This window comes from Coturnix japonica, chromosome 7 (assembly GCF_054131305.1).
Source record: "Coturnix japonica strain WE chromosome 7, WE-NBRP24, whole genome shotgun sequence".
NCBI classification, from domain to species: Eukaryota; Metazoa; Chordata; class Aves; order Galliformes; family Phasianidae; genus Coturnix; species Coturnix japonica.
In genome coordinates this window covers 28,212,270-28,228,209 of record NC_140669.1, presented here as the reverse complement: position 1 = coordinate 28,228,209, position 15,940 = coordinate 28,212,270, and the positions used below count along the sequence as shown (strand labels likewise).

At 37.3% G+C, this 15,940-nt stretch overlaps 1 protein-coding gene across 4 annotated transcripts in view; it reads left to right on the top strand.

Annotated features, from left to right (window-relative positions):
* The first annotated feature begins 7,537 nt into the window (after nucleotides 1-7,537).
* Nucleotides 7,538-15,940, top strand: part of LOC107316441 (uncharacterized) — a 297,655-nt gene continuing 289,252 nt past the window's right edge. For 2 of the 4 annotated variants that reach the window (XR_014948399.1, XR_004307964.2), the window contains exons 1-2: nucleotides 7,603-7,852; nucleotides 7,998-8,123. The gene's annotated coding sequence lies outside the window, so the exon portion shown is untranslated. Of the gene's footprint in view, nucleotides 7,853-7,997; nucleotides 8,124-15,940 lie in introns of all 4 variants that reach the window. The other 2 variants (XR_004307962.2, XR_014948400.1) reach the window with 2 other exon arrangements.

Genomic DNA, 15,940 nt, shown 5'->3' with positions numbered 1-15,940 from the left:
TTCTGTTATAATTTCTAAGAATGATACTAGTATTCTTTTTGATAACTTTTAACCTGTTTATTATAGAGATCATTGACTTGATGTTTGATCATTATTACTTGACTGTACTGTTTGTCTTAATTTGGAAATAACTATAGTTTCTAAGTATTTGGGCCACAGATAGAAAGAAGTGAACAGATACTGCTTACTAAGTTGGTGTTGTCCACAGATCAAGGATTTCTGCTTTGCTGCCTCATAGCCTAGGTAGTGATAAGTTGTCAGAATTATAGAGGAAAATAAGGGATATTTCTCCATTAGTTTTTGGAGTACAATGAGTAAATTTTGGAAGTCACTTCATGTTATGTAAGTTGTTAGTACTGAAAGTTTAAGGACATGTTTGACTTGTCTGTTTTCTCAACAAGATGTGAAGAGATGGAATTAGGTAAGTAGATAAATTAGAGAAGTAATTGAGACTTTGGTTCCTTGCTGCAGTTTTAATGGATGTGAAATTGAATATGGCTGTCCCAGAACAACCGACATCATTGTTGAGCAGTAATGCTTCTAGGTGATCAGTATCCTGGAGGGTCTTTCATGCAGATGAGTGAGTTATTTAACTGGCACAAAGCTTACTAAGTACCACGAGAGTGAAAATGCATTTACAAGAGATTGGTGGGTTGGTGTGTCAAGCCAGCAATTAATCTAAAACTGCCAATGGAACACAGGTATTACTATAGCTGTGAGGAAGAAATTTTCATGTTGGTCGTACATTCATTCCGTGTTTCTGTTTTGCACAAATGTGCTTTGTTTTCTTAGGGTATTTTTCACATGGCTTAACATATCTGAAGGAGTCATCCCAAAATTTCATGTATGAAGTACAGATGCTGATAATTTTATTGACTCTTTTAATTAGAAGTATATTTTTTTAGAGATTGTTTTTTTTTGCGTAGGACAGTTTTCTTGGGTGCCTGTAATAAAGTTCTGTAGCAATTTTGCTTAGGAATAGTAGAATATCACCAAACTATGTATTTGGTGATAGATAGTTACTATCACCAAAAGTAGTTGTTGTTGTTAAATCGAAAGCAGAGTGGAATTTATTCAGACTTCATTTTTATGTGTTTTGTATTAACTTGTAGATTTTGCTGTGCAATTCTTGCAGTTTCATTTGATTTCTCAAAATAATTAGTTTCCAACTGCTTAAAATATGTAAAGGTCTGTAAATAGGCTTTTTGTGCAAAGGTGAGTCCTTCACAGTAGCATACACATGGATATATGTTCATATATAACAAAACAGTTGGGCTTTGTCAGTTAACTTTATTACTTTTTCTGATTCCGTTATGGACAGAACCAAGTATATTTCATATAACAAGGTTTCTGAAGAGGTGGAAGCCTTCTATATGTCTTATGTTTGCTTTGAGACTTTTATGATTTTGGATTATAGATTTTTGTATTTAGACTAGTTTCTTTGCTGTTATTTTAAGAAGCTGCAGTGACATTCCTTTGTATTACAGGAAAAATGCTTGTTGAACTTACTACCATTTTCAACTGAGCTTCTGCTAAGGATTAAAAGGAATAATAATGTGGTTTGTTGTAATTCCTTGATGATTATTTGGCTATTTTTGGCATTTAAAGCTATCTCCAAGCTTGTAAATTGGTCAAGCTTATCTGGACTTGTGTCTGAGGTGGCTAAGGGACGTTGGGATCGTGTGACATTTGAGGTTGGATGTTTAGTTTTCTCAAGGCCTTTAGCTGTCACTGAAGGTTCTAGGTCATGTTTTTCCGAAGGAGAGGTTAGACTTCATAAGTGAAGAGCAGGTGGTACTAAGTATCTAATATAGCTTAGGTGTCCATGGCAATTCTGACCACAAACATTTCTCAGTCATGTCTATGTTAGTGTTGCTGGCTGGTACAGATGATATGCTGTAGCTGGTAAAATAGCTCTTTCAATTTGTTCCTTATGGTGTGGAATGCTGGAAGCTCCTGTGCTTACGTTAAGTGAAACTGCTCAACTAAACAAGTGCTTGTTGTTGATCTGAGCTTCTCACATTTGTTACCAGCTGCGTGCATTGGCAGGGGGTAGGTTATATTAGCTGCAACCATCTTAAATACTTAGTTTGGAGTTCTGATGTGTTAAAGCTGCTGGTGGTGTACAGGGTAGGTGAATGGTCTAGTATGTGTCCTGTCTATTCCATCTTTGTGACTACCAGGGATGTCTTCTTAATTGAAGTTCTCCTGAATTATGTGCAGCAATGAATGTCCTTTACAGCACCTTCGAGTATTGAGATGGTTATAACTGCTCATGCCAGAAAAAGAAGTATTTAGTGTACTTAAATACATGTGGCCATTTCATTTTCACTTGTGGTAAAGGTAACTTATGGCAAACAATGAGCAGAATACTTATGGTTGAGATGCCAATGGCAGAGCAAGGACCAGGTGCCTGGACTTCAATACCCAATGTGATAATCATCTCTTTTTTGCCTGTTTTGATTGATTTGTTGTCGGACTCAGTTGGATGATAACAATGAACCTGCAACCCACATTGGTTTCTCCTTCTCCAGTGAAATACATGAGTAGTCTGTCTCAAAATATATGATCAGACTTGACTTGGTTAAATAACTGGTTTTGCAAATTGATAAGTATACAGATTGTATTATCCTGTTGTACGAAGTAGGATCTTAATAGAATCCTCCCTCTTAATCCATTCAGTGAAAAGGTGTGAGAAATTCTAATTTCTGTTTCTGCCGGTCTTGCACTGAAATCCATACATGGAAGCCACACTAACTGGAATCATTCTGGGAGACACTGAGGCTGCTACTCCAGAAAGCAGTTGAAATATCTGTTTGAGTATATGACTATACATAAATATTCAGCAGTGGTTCTCTTTGCTGAGGTGACATCTGGACTGTGAGCTGTCGTGAGTTTGAATGAAATGAAAGCAGGAAGATTAGATGGCATTCTGTCTCATATCTGTCATTGGCTTTATGAAAAAATGGAATGAAGATTTTCAGGGAAGGGAGAAAATAACAAAGTTGTTAAGCATAAGGCGTAGAAAATAGTTGAAATAATTTTTTTTGCTGTTGACAACCATGTATGAAAGATTTTGGGCTTGATATAGATTTGAAATGAGAGTGCTGGGTCTTCCTGTATTTCAGGTTTTCATCCTCTTACTTTGATCAAGGTGTGTGTTTGGAAACTCTGGAAAACATATTGACAAGTTTTTAGGAGCCAGAAACTTTCTACTCTCTGTTGGTTGTGATCGAATGTTCCTGAGTGTAATGATGATTTTGTACTACTTCACTCAGTTCTGCTAGGATTAAGCTAGACTGCTGTTCACAAACAAAAAATCAAATTGATTCTGAAGTCAAGTGTTTGTTTTGAAAAAATTAAATGCTTTGCTTATTAGCGTTATGAGTAACTAACTAATTTCTGGGGGATAAGTTCTTCTTTAATTCTTTTTTTTTAACCTGATTTATAGTGCCAAAGAAGAGCTTATTTTCTAGAACCATTAATGTAGATTGTCTTTAATTCACTGGCTTTTTAAGTAAACTTATTAAAACTGTTTGCTTAAAAGATTGCAATATGTAGGACAGCCTTACTAAAGTATTGCTGAATAATCAAAATCCTAGGCTTTTTTTTTAATTAGGAAAGGAAACTAATGTTCTAGTCAAATGTTCCTGATATGTGATTTTTGGTTTTCTTAGTAATTTTTTAGCATTACCACACTAAGTCCTTTTCTGGACAAGGGTACACAAAAAATTCTGACTAGAGATGTTGTGTTGTTATCAGACTGATGCTTGGTTCTGTTTTTTAGAGGAAGAATTCCTTCTATATGGTGAGAGCTATGGTGGTTTGCTTTTGTGGGTTCTTCCTTCTCAGGCTGTTTTACATAGATACAGGTATCCTACAGCTCCATATTATTCCAACTACTTATTTTGATGTGTTTTGTTTACACCCTGTGAGATTTAACCCAATTTCCTGCTTCAGTGCTTCTCTTATTTTAGTGTAGACAAGTCTCTAGATTATTTTGAGATCGTGGTATAGTACATATTGCACTCAATGTTCCAGACAGCACTGTGTAGGTCAAATACACAAGGTATAGGAGACAGCTTATAAGCAGATCAGAAAATACATTATTTACAGTTGTCAAAGCTATTCTATCTTCTGAATATCTTGGTATTCTGATTAAGCAACAGAGCTGAGAGGATTGTAATCAACAAGAAAACTGGTATTAGTAAAATGCTTTGCATAAGCATTAACAGATACAGCTTGTTTAAGGACATTTCATATAAGGGATGTTGGCAGTGAGTTAATGGTAGCTTTCTTCCCGGAGAATTAATGTGCACCTGAGCTGGAGAAAGCTTTGTTTAATGCTTTAAAGGTCAGGAGTGATTCCAATACTTTCCTAAAGCTAGACTTGGAGAAGAGCTTTTAAACCCGGGTTCTTGGATTGAAGGGTGCCAGTTAATTTTTAAAACATAAGAACATGAAGGAAGCTCCTGTGACATTAATAAGGAGGTAAAGGGTTTTTTTTCCTCTATTTTGCTTAACTTATTAAGTGGAGGTGCTACTTAGTTGTGGATGAGAGTCAATGCCATGTGAAACTTAGTTAAGAGTTTTTGAGGTGTGCTACCATGCTAAATTCTTTTTGTGAAATCCTTTAGTTGCAATTCAAAGGTAGTATGATGTAATCATTCATTTCTTTAAATAACGCTTTGTCACAGTTCAGCAATGGTCAATGATCTATTGGCATAGGAAGCAAGTAGAGCTGGGGTACATGCAGCCTTCTAGGGTAGGGGCTGCTGTGTGTGTTCAGGTATATCATGTGCTGTGGACAAATGCAGCGCACTTAATTGTGTAATGTGCATCTGATAATATAATTTTTAAAATAACCCTTTGCTTCCTTTGCATGTAGATTTAAGGCTATGACTGTAAACCTTGTTTAGCTCAGTAGTATTTATCCATTTTATAGTGGTCATCCCCCTCTGACTTGGTGGAGCACCAGTAGATCTGAATGTCTTAGTTATGAATTATTGCTGAGTAGTTAATCAGTGTCTCCAGGTTCAGAAGATTGCTATTAGGAACTTTAATGTAATTCGCCTCCATCAGCCAATACACACAGACTTTAATTGCCTTGTAGAATAGATCAGCTGTTACTATAAGGGTCTGATTGCATCTCTTTGAGCTAAGTGGTGTATATTTGTGTTCTGCCCTTATTCTCCTTGCACGCATTTATCTTAGCAGTGTCACGAGCTGGATTGAGGGCACATCATCAGAGTGCAATCAGGAGCCAGTATGTTGAAGTGAGTAGCAAATGGAGGTTTGCAGTGTGAGAAGATTAAACCCTACAGTGCGAGTCACATAAACTACTGTGCTGACAGATGGGTCACTGGAAGTGCTCCTTTCAGTCGAACTGTTTTAAAACATTAAGAGGGAAGTATAACTGTAACACTTCGCATGCTTATAAGATGAAAATAAATCAGTCTCCACATATTTCACTCAGTGGAATTCACTTAGCTCCATATTGAAGCACTGGCTAGGTTTTAAATTTCAGAATATATCTGATTATTTGTCCACTGTTTGGGGGAAATCATTCATATCTGTTCAATGTAGATGTTGTTTCTGTTCTAGTTCCAAGACGTTTCCATATTATTTACTACTTTAATTTGTGTTTTGAATTTCACTGATGCTAAAAGAGATCCTGTTTTCTTTAATTAAGCTGTTACAGTTGCGTTTGTATTCCCTTTAATTTAGATGCTTTGTTGTCCCTATGGGCAGCTGGTTTTGAAGATAGTATGAGGTGGAGCACATCAAATAAGAAGGCAGGCCAAATCTTTGTTAAAATGAATAGAACTCTTTCCCTTGACTTCAAAGGGAAAAAGAAAAGGCATAATTAAACACAAAGGAAAGAAAACTAGGTGCATTGATTTCAATGTGCATAGGAGCAGAGCTAAAAGAGTTAGGAGTGATCTGCAGCAGGTACAAATGGGGGAGGTGGAGTAACAATATAGCTCAGACTAGATAAATAGTACTGCAGTTTAAACAGCTATAACCTCAGTGTAGTATAATAGGAAAATGCACTGGCAAGGACAATAATTGGAAGTTTATGAGGTTAGGTATTTTGGCATTCTTGATGTCCCTGTTAGGGGCTTGTGGGCACTGTTTGGAGCTAAGGGAGGAGGGCAGCCATAATGCAGTTGAGTTACTCTTGTTTAATGTAAATGCAGTAGAGACTCAGCCCTTTGGTTTTGTCCCCTCTTGTACCTGAGGGGAATTTGTATGGGAAGAGACTGAAGAGTGTCCTGTGTCCCAGCTGAATGCCTTGTGTCAGAGGCACAGAACAATTGTGGCAGTTGGTGGCTGCACAGCCTCTTTCCTAATGGTGTTAAGAGTCGGAGCTTTGGAGACCATTACTGGCAGCTTCAGTGTCTAACCAGCTCCTTGGAACTCTGTGGATCTTAGCAAAAGTGCAGGAGCTGTTGCAAGTGGCAGCAATCTGCAAATCCACAATTTGCTGGAACATTAACAATCTGTTGAGGGGGAGGGGAAAATGACACCTCAGCCCTTATTCAAGGACAGCTACATAGTGTATGCATGTTGATATGTATTCTCTGAAGGAATAATGAGCTAGTAGTGAAAATAGCTGCAAGAACTCATTGAACGCTGATCCACAAAGAATGTTTTATGTGTACACCAACCAAGTGAGTCGTATAGCTACTTGAGTGTTCTATTGTTGTGCAGTGTTGGTTCCTGAGATAGGCTGAATGTTGTAGTCTTGGTATGGATGTGCAAAACTTTATTGCATTTAAAGCAGTGCTATTTAAGTATTGCCTTGACAGTACAATTGCTTTAGAACAGCTTTTAGCATGTCTGACTAATCTTTAGGTGAGATAAGAGCAAGGGCTACTTCTAGTGCTTGCAGAGGGGCTTGTTTTCCCCAGACAACAGGGAACAGTTGACATTTGCAAGAGAAGGTTGATCTTGCTGGACAGTAACCAGTTGTATTGCATGTCAAGCCTTTACAAAATGATTTTGAGGGGCTGGTTACTTAGGCACAGATTACTTGAAATATGTGTCCATGTTTGGTTTTGTTTTTTTTTGTTTTTTGTGTATTAAGAAACAAAGTTTCATATACTTTCCTGATCAGACTTTTTCCTCACATGCTCTAAACTAGCAACAGCTGCCCCGAACAGCTTGCCACACCCCCCTCTGGGTTCTGTTCTGCATGGGTACCAGCTGTAGTTGATTGCCTCCCTCAGCTGTCTGATAGCCGACACGTAGGAGGTGGTTTTGTACTTAGTTCCTACCAGTGGGGTCACAGAAAGGTCTCTGCTTACCCCACACCTGTGTGTTGCAAGAAAAATTTATTTGGAGTTTTATTATGTTTGCCTTTAATAATCATGATTACTTGAAATCATGAGAAGGATATTTGTGATATTGCTGTTTGGTACTTAATCTGTTAAGACAGCCCGTCAAAATTATACAAGTGTTTTGTATTTCAGGGTAACAGTCTGATACACACACAACAAGAATTTTCTAGAAGCTTGTTTTAGTTGTGTGATCTTTTAATATTGCAGTGGAGATGCTTTTTCAGATTTGCAGTAGACTCTTTAGAGTTCTTGTTCAGACTACATTTGCTTTACCTTTTGTCTCATTTTTTGTTTAATTTGAGTCAACACAAGACTGAAATATGGAAAAATATTAAATTGCTATCTTAATTAGGAAAAGTCTGGCTCAGGTTGCTGCAATCAAGTAACAGCCAATAAGGAGTAGCTCTTAGCTATTATAAAGGTGGGACACCTGCATGTGAACAAAGAGTTTGCAGCAACCAGTGCTGTAGAGTGAGCTGTCTCCAAGTATCACCTTTGTGTGCTTCACAGTAAGTAAATTCTGTTAAAAGTTAATGTTAGCTAATAACTTGTTGGGAGTTATTTTTGTCTATGCCTGAGTGAAATTGTTAATGTTAATTATTATTAAATTTAATTTTTGTTATTTGTAATTATTGTTTAATTTTTCTACTATAGGCGGTTCCTTGAGAACAGGGAATTGAGAAGCTTACATGGGCACGTAAGTCTTCTTCAATGGAAGAAACAGCTCATTAGAAGAATAATGAAAACATGTAAGCTGATCATCAAAGATCCATAACACAGGTACTATTTCTGTGTGGTATGCTTGTTGTAGCTTTGAGGTTATGCTATTACACAGGTGTGTAATTTATATTGCTCTTTCTTAGGTGTAGTATGCATTGCCTAGCCTACTCAGCCTAGGTAATATCTGTCAGGTTTTAGTTTTACTTGGTATAGTTTTCTGGAGTTTAAAACTAATAGCAATTACCATGTGTATTTGAGACCTGTGCGGTGTGTGTTTTTCCCAAGTTTGTGCAAGTCACTGCTACTTGATACTGATTACTTGTGCTAAAACAGATGTGTGAGGCATTAGTTTATGTGCATCTTGAAGGTTTTTTTTTCTATGCTAGTGTTTGCTTAGTACTTGACTGGAGAACACTTTGTGTCTTTTGCTCTATTGGGAGAGTAAAATGATCAGCCAGTGAAGGGAAAGCTCTAGATTTTGTTTTACTGATACAAATTAAAATAGATTTTCTGTTTTACTTCAACAGTTGTTGAAGTTGTAGTTGTTTGTGTGTTTAAAATCCTTTTTTTCTTGAAACTGTGATTTCTATTTTTGGAAGTTCATTTCCAAAATTGATTTTTTTTTTATGCTTTCAATTTGTGTAGAACAAAGTACTTTATCTGGTGTTGACTGGGTTTTGTTTAGGGAAAAAAAGTATTTGGGGTGTCAAAGGATTAAAAACAGATATCACAAGTCCCTTGAATTGCTAGTTTGTGCAGCATTAGTAGTTTGCAATTAGTTATTTAAGCTATGTTGGTGTATGAATCTTCTGGCTTAAATTCCTTCTTGAGAATTTAGCAGGTGAAAAATAAAGCTATTATATTCTACTGAACATTGGTAAGTAAAGTAGTTATATAAGATATTAAATGTTTTTTGGAATGGCTAATTACAGAGGCTTCTTTGTGGTAAGCTGTTCTGTTGTAGGAGGACCTCAGGTGTGTTCCTTAATGACGTGCAGCTGGGAGCAGCTCTCCATTCTTTTGTATTTTCTGGTCACTTCTATACTTTTTATTTTTTTAAATGGGTACTTCTGCAAGAGAGATGAAGAGCTGCACCTTTTTAATGCTTGGCACAGGATGTTTGGTAATCCATCTTTAGTTTATCACTGTATTTTTTTTTTGAGGGATTTAAGTATGTTGGCTTTAACTATGTGCTAAGCTGGAAATGGTCACTGCACTGGACATAGAAGAACACTCAAGAAGGATTGAAACTCATATCTAAATGGAAAGTGCTCTAACCTGGTTTCTGTGTAATTCTGAGGTAATCACATATGCATAAGCTGACTGAACAGCGAGCAACAGCAAAGGTAGTTTATTTAAACTGCTTCAGTCATCTGGGTTTTATTTTCTATCATTAAAATGTTGGTATGTAGTTTCTAAAGGGTTTAAAAAAAAATAATGCTTGGAGTTTTTGTGCTGTCTTCTGGTAATGCACTAACTATTCTGGGTACAAACAAGTTACAATAACTACAGACAGAACATATTGGTTTCTGCTGTTTTTCTGCGGACTTTTGATCAAAAATAGTCTGTTCACTTTTAGCCCTCTTAAAGCTTAGTTGCTTTTTTGTTTTTTAGCCAAGTCTGTGGTAAGGTACTTAACTTAAAACAAAAAACCAAAACACTACAGAAATATTTAGATGAGAAATTGTTACACAATCATTGGCAATACTTCTCTATTTAAAGGGATGCTTTGAAGATATCAGTACAACATCAGAGTGCAATGGCATTAGTTAAAGCACTTTGAGAAGGAAGCCCACCCAAAATGCAGTGCATTGGTGCTTTCATTTTTCTTGAAGTTGGTTTCGTTTCACTTGCTTAGCAGTACAATAAACCTTGACTTTTTCCTGGTTTCTGGCTGTGTTCCTTTGGTTTGCATAAGCAGGAGATGTGGCTTTCAATATCTTCAGGTTTCTTTTAACCTCTCCTGTGCTTTGTACCTTTACTCATAGATTTCAAAGGGTCTTGTAAATTATTTGTTCACACTACATTTGTAGTCAGTTTGGTTTCTTCGGTGGTTTTGGTGTTTTCTTTTTTTAAGCAAATAAAGCTTAACCCATTCTTGTATTAATAGCTGAAGACCATATTGGGATGTTCTCAAGTTTACAACAGACCATGCTCAGTTTACGGAGACTGAGGGTGCCTTGGCTTCTACTGAAGATATTGTGTTTTACTTAGGATCAGCAAGAAGAGAGCTTGTTTTGTCTCGCATCTCAGAGGCCTTGAGCAAATAAATGGGGAAACATTCCCTCAATTCATATTTTTTCAGGACTTGATGACTGGATTGATACCTTAGGCTCTAGTTATTGCTTAATGCATGGCTGTTAGAATTGTTTGTGCCTCATCACAGGTGGTTTTCTAGCAGAAGAATTAAAACATTACTGAAAGCCATTGTGCTTTTAAGGCTGATGGCCAGTACTGAAAGGACTTGTAAAATCCCTCTAGGGGTAAACAGGCTTGGTGGAAGGAGAGGAAAGAAGTCCTTGTCTGAGAAGGTGTAGAATTCTGTGTACTTAAATGGATGAGTTGTTTTTTTCTTCTTCCCTCCATATGGACTATTTGTGTTTTGTATTATGAAAGTTTAAACAGTTATAAAAAGTACTTAGTATTCTGTTGGATGATGATAACTATGTAAGCGGAAATAAACTGTATTATAGTTGTTGGGCTTGTATAACTGGTAACATTTAATCTGTTATTGCTGTCTCTCAAGCATAGTACTTGCGGAGTTTGGTGTACCTGCTTTCTTGGCTTAGCTGGAAGAGAGTTTTATGTGGCTGTATTTTAAATTAAACAAAAAAATGGCCTTTAATGCCAGATTATTTATTCATTGTGCAATGAGAATTAAACACAAATGTGTACCCCTGTCATTTTTTTTATTATTGCTTGTAGTGACACCATTCCTTCTAAAATAGGAGTGTTCTGATTTTAGATTTTATGCTGTGGTATGTATTGTAACTACCACCAGGATGTGAATGTTATTTATTCGCCAAGTCTAATCTGTATGTAGACTGCTTTATAATAGACTGTAGGTATACAACACTGAGAGACAATGCAAGGACTTGCCAACTTAGCAGTACCTAATTTGTTTTAAGAATGCTTGTTTAGCTGTGGGGGTGATGCTTGGGGGAATAAAGTAGCTTTGTGGCTTGAAAGCCTCTTTTGATTCTGGCTTGGCTGTTAAGGAGAGACTGGTCCAGAAGCTACTGTTAGCACAGATGCTTTTATCAGAGCTCTGAAGAAATAGTAGGATTTTATTTAGGCTGGTGGGAGGGAACTGAAAACTGACCACTGCAGACTTGGTGTGGGACTGCAGTGTCCTGTATAAGCAAGGCATGGAGGACTATATTCTGATTGAAAATACATCTTCCGTGTAATTCCTATGTTCTATTTTGAGGGCATACAAGAGTCATTTAAATGAGCAGTATTTCATTTAGACCAGTCTTTTGGAATGGGAACAAACTGGAGCTACTTCAGTTATTGTTGATTTTGTGTTCTTTGTCTGTATTTTGATTGTCTTCTGTGTTCTGATGTGGCTGTTGGCTTTGAGGTTTGTGTGTCTCAGCAGTTGTGCCTAATTGCCTTGATCCTTCAGGATGGTGTCCTTCAGCTGTGATATGAAAGTGTATTCTAAATGCTTTTTTGTGAGTTAGTAGACTCACTAATGGTGAATTTTTTTCTTTTTTTGTTTTACTTCAATGAATGAATTAGTACTCTATAAGCATCATGTAGTGTAGTGACTTGAAGCTTTCTGCTGACAGGCTGAATAGGGCCTTGATGCAGTGATGTGCTTCCCTTTAAAAATCAAACAAATAAAAAAGAAAAAAAGCAAAAAACATGGTTACACCAGATTTTTCTCTGACTTGCTCCCCTGTACTTCTATAATGTGGAAGATATGCGACTCGTTTCGCCTTCTGGTAGCTCGCTACTACTTCTGCCACCTAGTGGAGAGAAGCTTATTTACTTCTGAGTGAGGAATGAGTCAGGAGATATCAGGTTGTCTTAGTAGGCAGTAGTTGTGACCTAGTTTGTAGCTGTGATTATTAGGTCTCTTTAGAAGGCATGCTGTTTCGTGGACTGTGAGAAAGGGAATTCACCGTGCTACTTAATGCTTGTTATTTCTTCTTGCTAAATGCTGAAGCCATTTGTTCAGGTAGCCAGAAGCCAAGTCTCGGTGCCTCAGAAAGAACTGGGAAACCAGGGCTGTTGTTTCAGACTCAGGGAGGGAAATGCAAGCAGAAGGAAAATACAGAAATGATTTCCCCTTCACCTTTATAAACCCTATGGGAGGGGGAAATATTTTTCCAGCAAGTAATTCTTAAAAACTTAGTATGTATTGGCTAGCATGTCTTTCCAGACGCTAGCTTTTAAATTGATCTTAAGTTTTTCTTGTTCATTTTCTCAGTGTCATCAACTCAGTATGGTAGTTTTGTAAGGAAGAAAAAAAATGGAAGGCTTAAGTGTTTTTCTGTGGGTTTTTTTTTTTAAGTGCCCAACTCAAGATGGGAGAGAGGAAAACATGAATGATGTCTTGGCTGCTTAAGTTGTTATATTGTCTTTTGCTGTTTTGATTTCTGAATTCGATCAGAATCCAAGTGAACTTCAAGCCTTAACTCCAGTAATAAAAATGGAGATAGCAAATTGAATTAATTACCCTGTTACTTGCACAATTACTTTCCAGGAAACACTAATGCTGCTTCAGATTCCACTTGAGGTTTCCAGGATAATCAGAGCTTTATGGCATAGAGGAGAATGGCAAGTTAGCAGTATGCCAACCTAATACAGCTATTACTGCAGTCAATTGAATCCATTGCACTGAGCATTTGCTGTGGTTTTCTGCTGTAAATTCTGTACTGGATGGTCAGATGCTTTGATTGGCTTGAACAACAGCTTGTTATAATAGACTTCCATTGGGATAGCAATGCCCAGGTTATGTCTGTGATTATTAACACACAGCGAAGCCTGTTTCAGCCCATTTTAGGCCTAATATTACTGATTTATGTTTTGTTTTTCCTTAATGTATTTGCCTCCCTTACTTCTGCTATGCAAATTCATGGGAGGCCTTTATACTGTTCTTAAGTACCCAAAATGCTTGTATAAAATGGAGATTACTAGCATGGATGGGTGCCTTTTGAATGTTTTGTGAACTCTGTTTCCTGCTTTTCACCTGGCTGTAACATATTCAAGTACTTTACTGAATGGTTATTTACTAGTGTAAACCTTCTGTGAAGAATCTGAGAGATTTATCCTGTCTGTTTACCATGGTCTTAATTCACTAACTATTCATGCTGATATTCTTTGCTACTCAGGGATACTGAAAGGTAAGCTGAGAAAGGAGGGAACAGTCTTTCTAAAGCGTTTGGAGGCACTGGGGAATCGTTATGATTTGTGTCTAGGGATTTCACAAGGATTTGACACTCTTGATCTTTAGCTTGTAATAAATGGCTAGAGCTGCTATCAGCTTTGGAAATCGTTTTCCACTGACCGGCCAAAAATAGCAGTGTTCTTATTTGAAGCCACTGCCTTTTATGTGTGAAATCAATTGCACCGAGAGCATGTTCTTCTCACCAGCAACAAATGGAATCACATTCTCTCAAGTCATCAGATTTGTTTGAAAATGTTCACACTTCGCTCTTCACAACACCTTTTCTGCTTGTTAAGGGTGCGCTAAATTTAGTTGTATGAAATACTTGGTGTGAGGAAGGAAATGGATCTGGAAACTGTATGATTACTAAGTGAATAGGATAATTCTTAATTTTGAAGCTTGGATTTCTATATGTGGTAAGTTGTCTTAAGCTAGTAAGATGTAAGCAGCTGTGTTCCTACTGCAAGTGCTATTAGTAATTTGTAGTAGTAATTAGTACTACTAGTAGTAGTAATTCGGTCTGCCTCGCTGTCCCTGCATGCGTGAAATATAAATGAAAGCCTTTGGCTGATATAGCTATGCCTATTCTGCTGTTTCCTCTCTACAATGGTTTAAAGAAGAGGTTCAGTCAAGTCTTTCCTTGCAAATAGTACTTTGTGTTGAGTAGAGGCAATGCATAGGAATTGTACTAACAAAAGATACTAGCAACTGTTGCATTGCTCCATGCTGCGGAGTGCAATGCCAGTATTGCTTGCCAGTGAAGTCTGGCATTGGATGAGTGTAGGTTTACTGTGGTGAAGAGGTTTGGTCACAGTTCGTGCGTCTGTTCATAGACAGCATCAGTGGCACAAGTGTTTCTGAGCAGGTTGTGTGTGGCTGTATTTGCAGCCTGGTCCTGTTGTGAGTTGCTGCAGGATCCTCCAGGCCTTAGGAATACTGTATGGCTGCCAGTGCCAAGTCTAAGGGACTGGGGACAGTGAGGCGGAAGCGCAGCAGTGTGTCTATGCTAGAAGGTCCAGCTGGACCTGTAACAGACATGTTCTGGGCCTGTCTTTTGTATGCTGAATCTAAGATTAGAAATACTGGTAGTGTAGTGTGGATGTGCTGACACTAATTTGACAGCTTAGCTAAGGTTAACTGTTTTTATAATAGAGGTGCTTCCATCATTTGTTTGCTGTAAATGCAACTCCTCAAGTTGAGAATTTGAGGCTTTTGTACTTTATGGCTAGACATGCTCATGTAATGCTTTTGTATACTTCGTTTGTAAAGTTTCAAAGTTATTGAGGGTCTATAATGTTTTACTTTTAAGTATTCCATTTTTTAAAAACATAATTACTGGAGGTACCTGGCTGTGCTTTTCTTCTTCAGCAGCTGTCTCAAAAGAAGACCAAAAAGAAAATTGTGAGCTGTTCAGATGAGTCAGTTAATGCTTGTGTCATAGTTTTTGGTGACTGATGATGCAGATGAGTAACTCTTGAAGGAAAGAAAAAGACATCCTAAAAACCTCAGGAACCTTATTCTACCCACTTCAGGAGTTGTCTCAAATGTCCCCAGGCATCTCCTTCTGTGAATGAAGCTTTGCATTTTCTCTTGACTGTAAGTTTGGGAGGTGTTGGATTGTATTGATTAAGTAGAGCTGAGTGACTATGGCTTTGCAAGAATGAAATTAGTCTTGTTTTCTTACTCTTGCAAATTGCCCACCAGCATATTAACAAGGGAATTACTGAGCGTCAACTTTTCTTACCAAATATGTAAGGTTTATCAATAGCATTACTTCATGGAGCTTTTCTGTACCCAGTAATTTTCATGAACTTCTTGTAACTGAGTGAAATCAGTTCTTTGAACTAAGACTAATTGTTGTATATGTCAGTGGATCAAAAATTCAGTTACTGTTGCTTCCTGTAGCTCATGGGGTGAAATAGAGCTACAGTAGTACTGCAGATACTCTCAGATAGTGGTGCACAGGAGTATCCTTAATACTGTTTAGAGTAAATGCAGTTGTCAGGTAGTTGGATAAGACAGTTGATCTGGACTGCCTTTTCTTTTTGAAGTTACATGTCAGATTTTGAGAGGAGTAAACCATACACTTCAGATATTGATATCTGGGAAGTTCCATCTTAAAAATATAAAAAAGCGTTCTTGTTCACAGTGCATTTATTTTTAATAGCAGTAAAACCGAAAAGCCAAACATTACTTGACTCCAATAAAATATTTTGTGCAGTTAAGGCATTTTTACATTTTTAGATGTATATTTCAGTGTAAGTATGCATGCACCTTAGTACACATGTATTTCTGCATTGACTTAGGAGTTATATAGCATGCAAAGGATGTCCTAGCTGTAATAATAGAAAGAACAGTATTATCTTAGTGGGTACCTGGGCAAGTTCAACTTGTATTGAAGCTTTGTTTTTTGGATTAGACATGTCAAATATGGACTGAATTCCTTGGAATTTTTATGGAGATAAGTTATAATGCATCA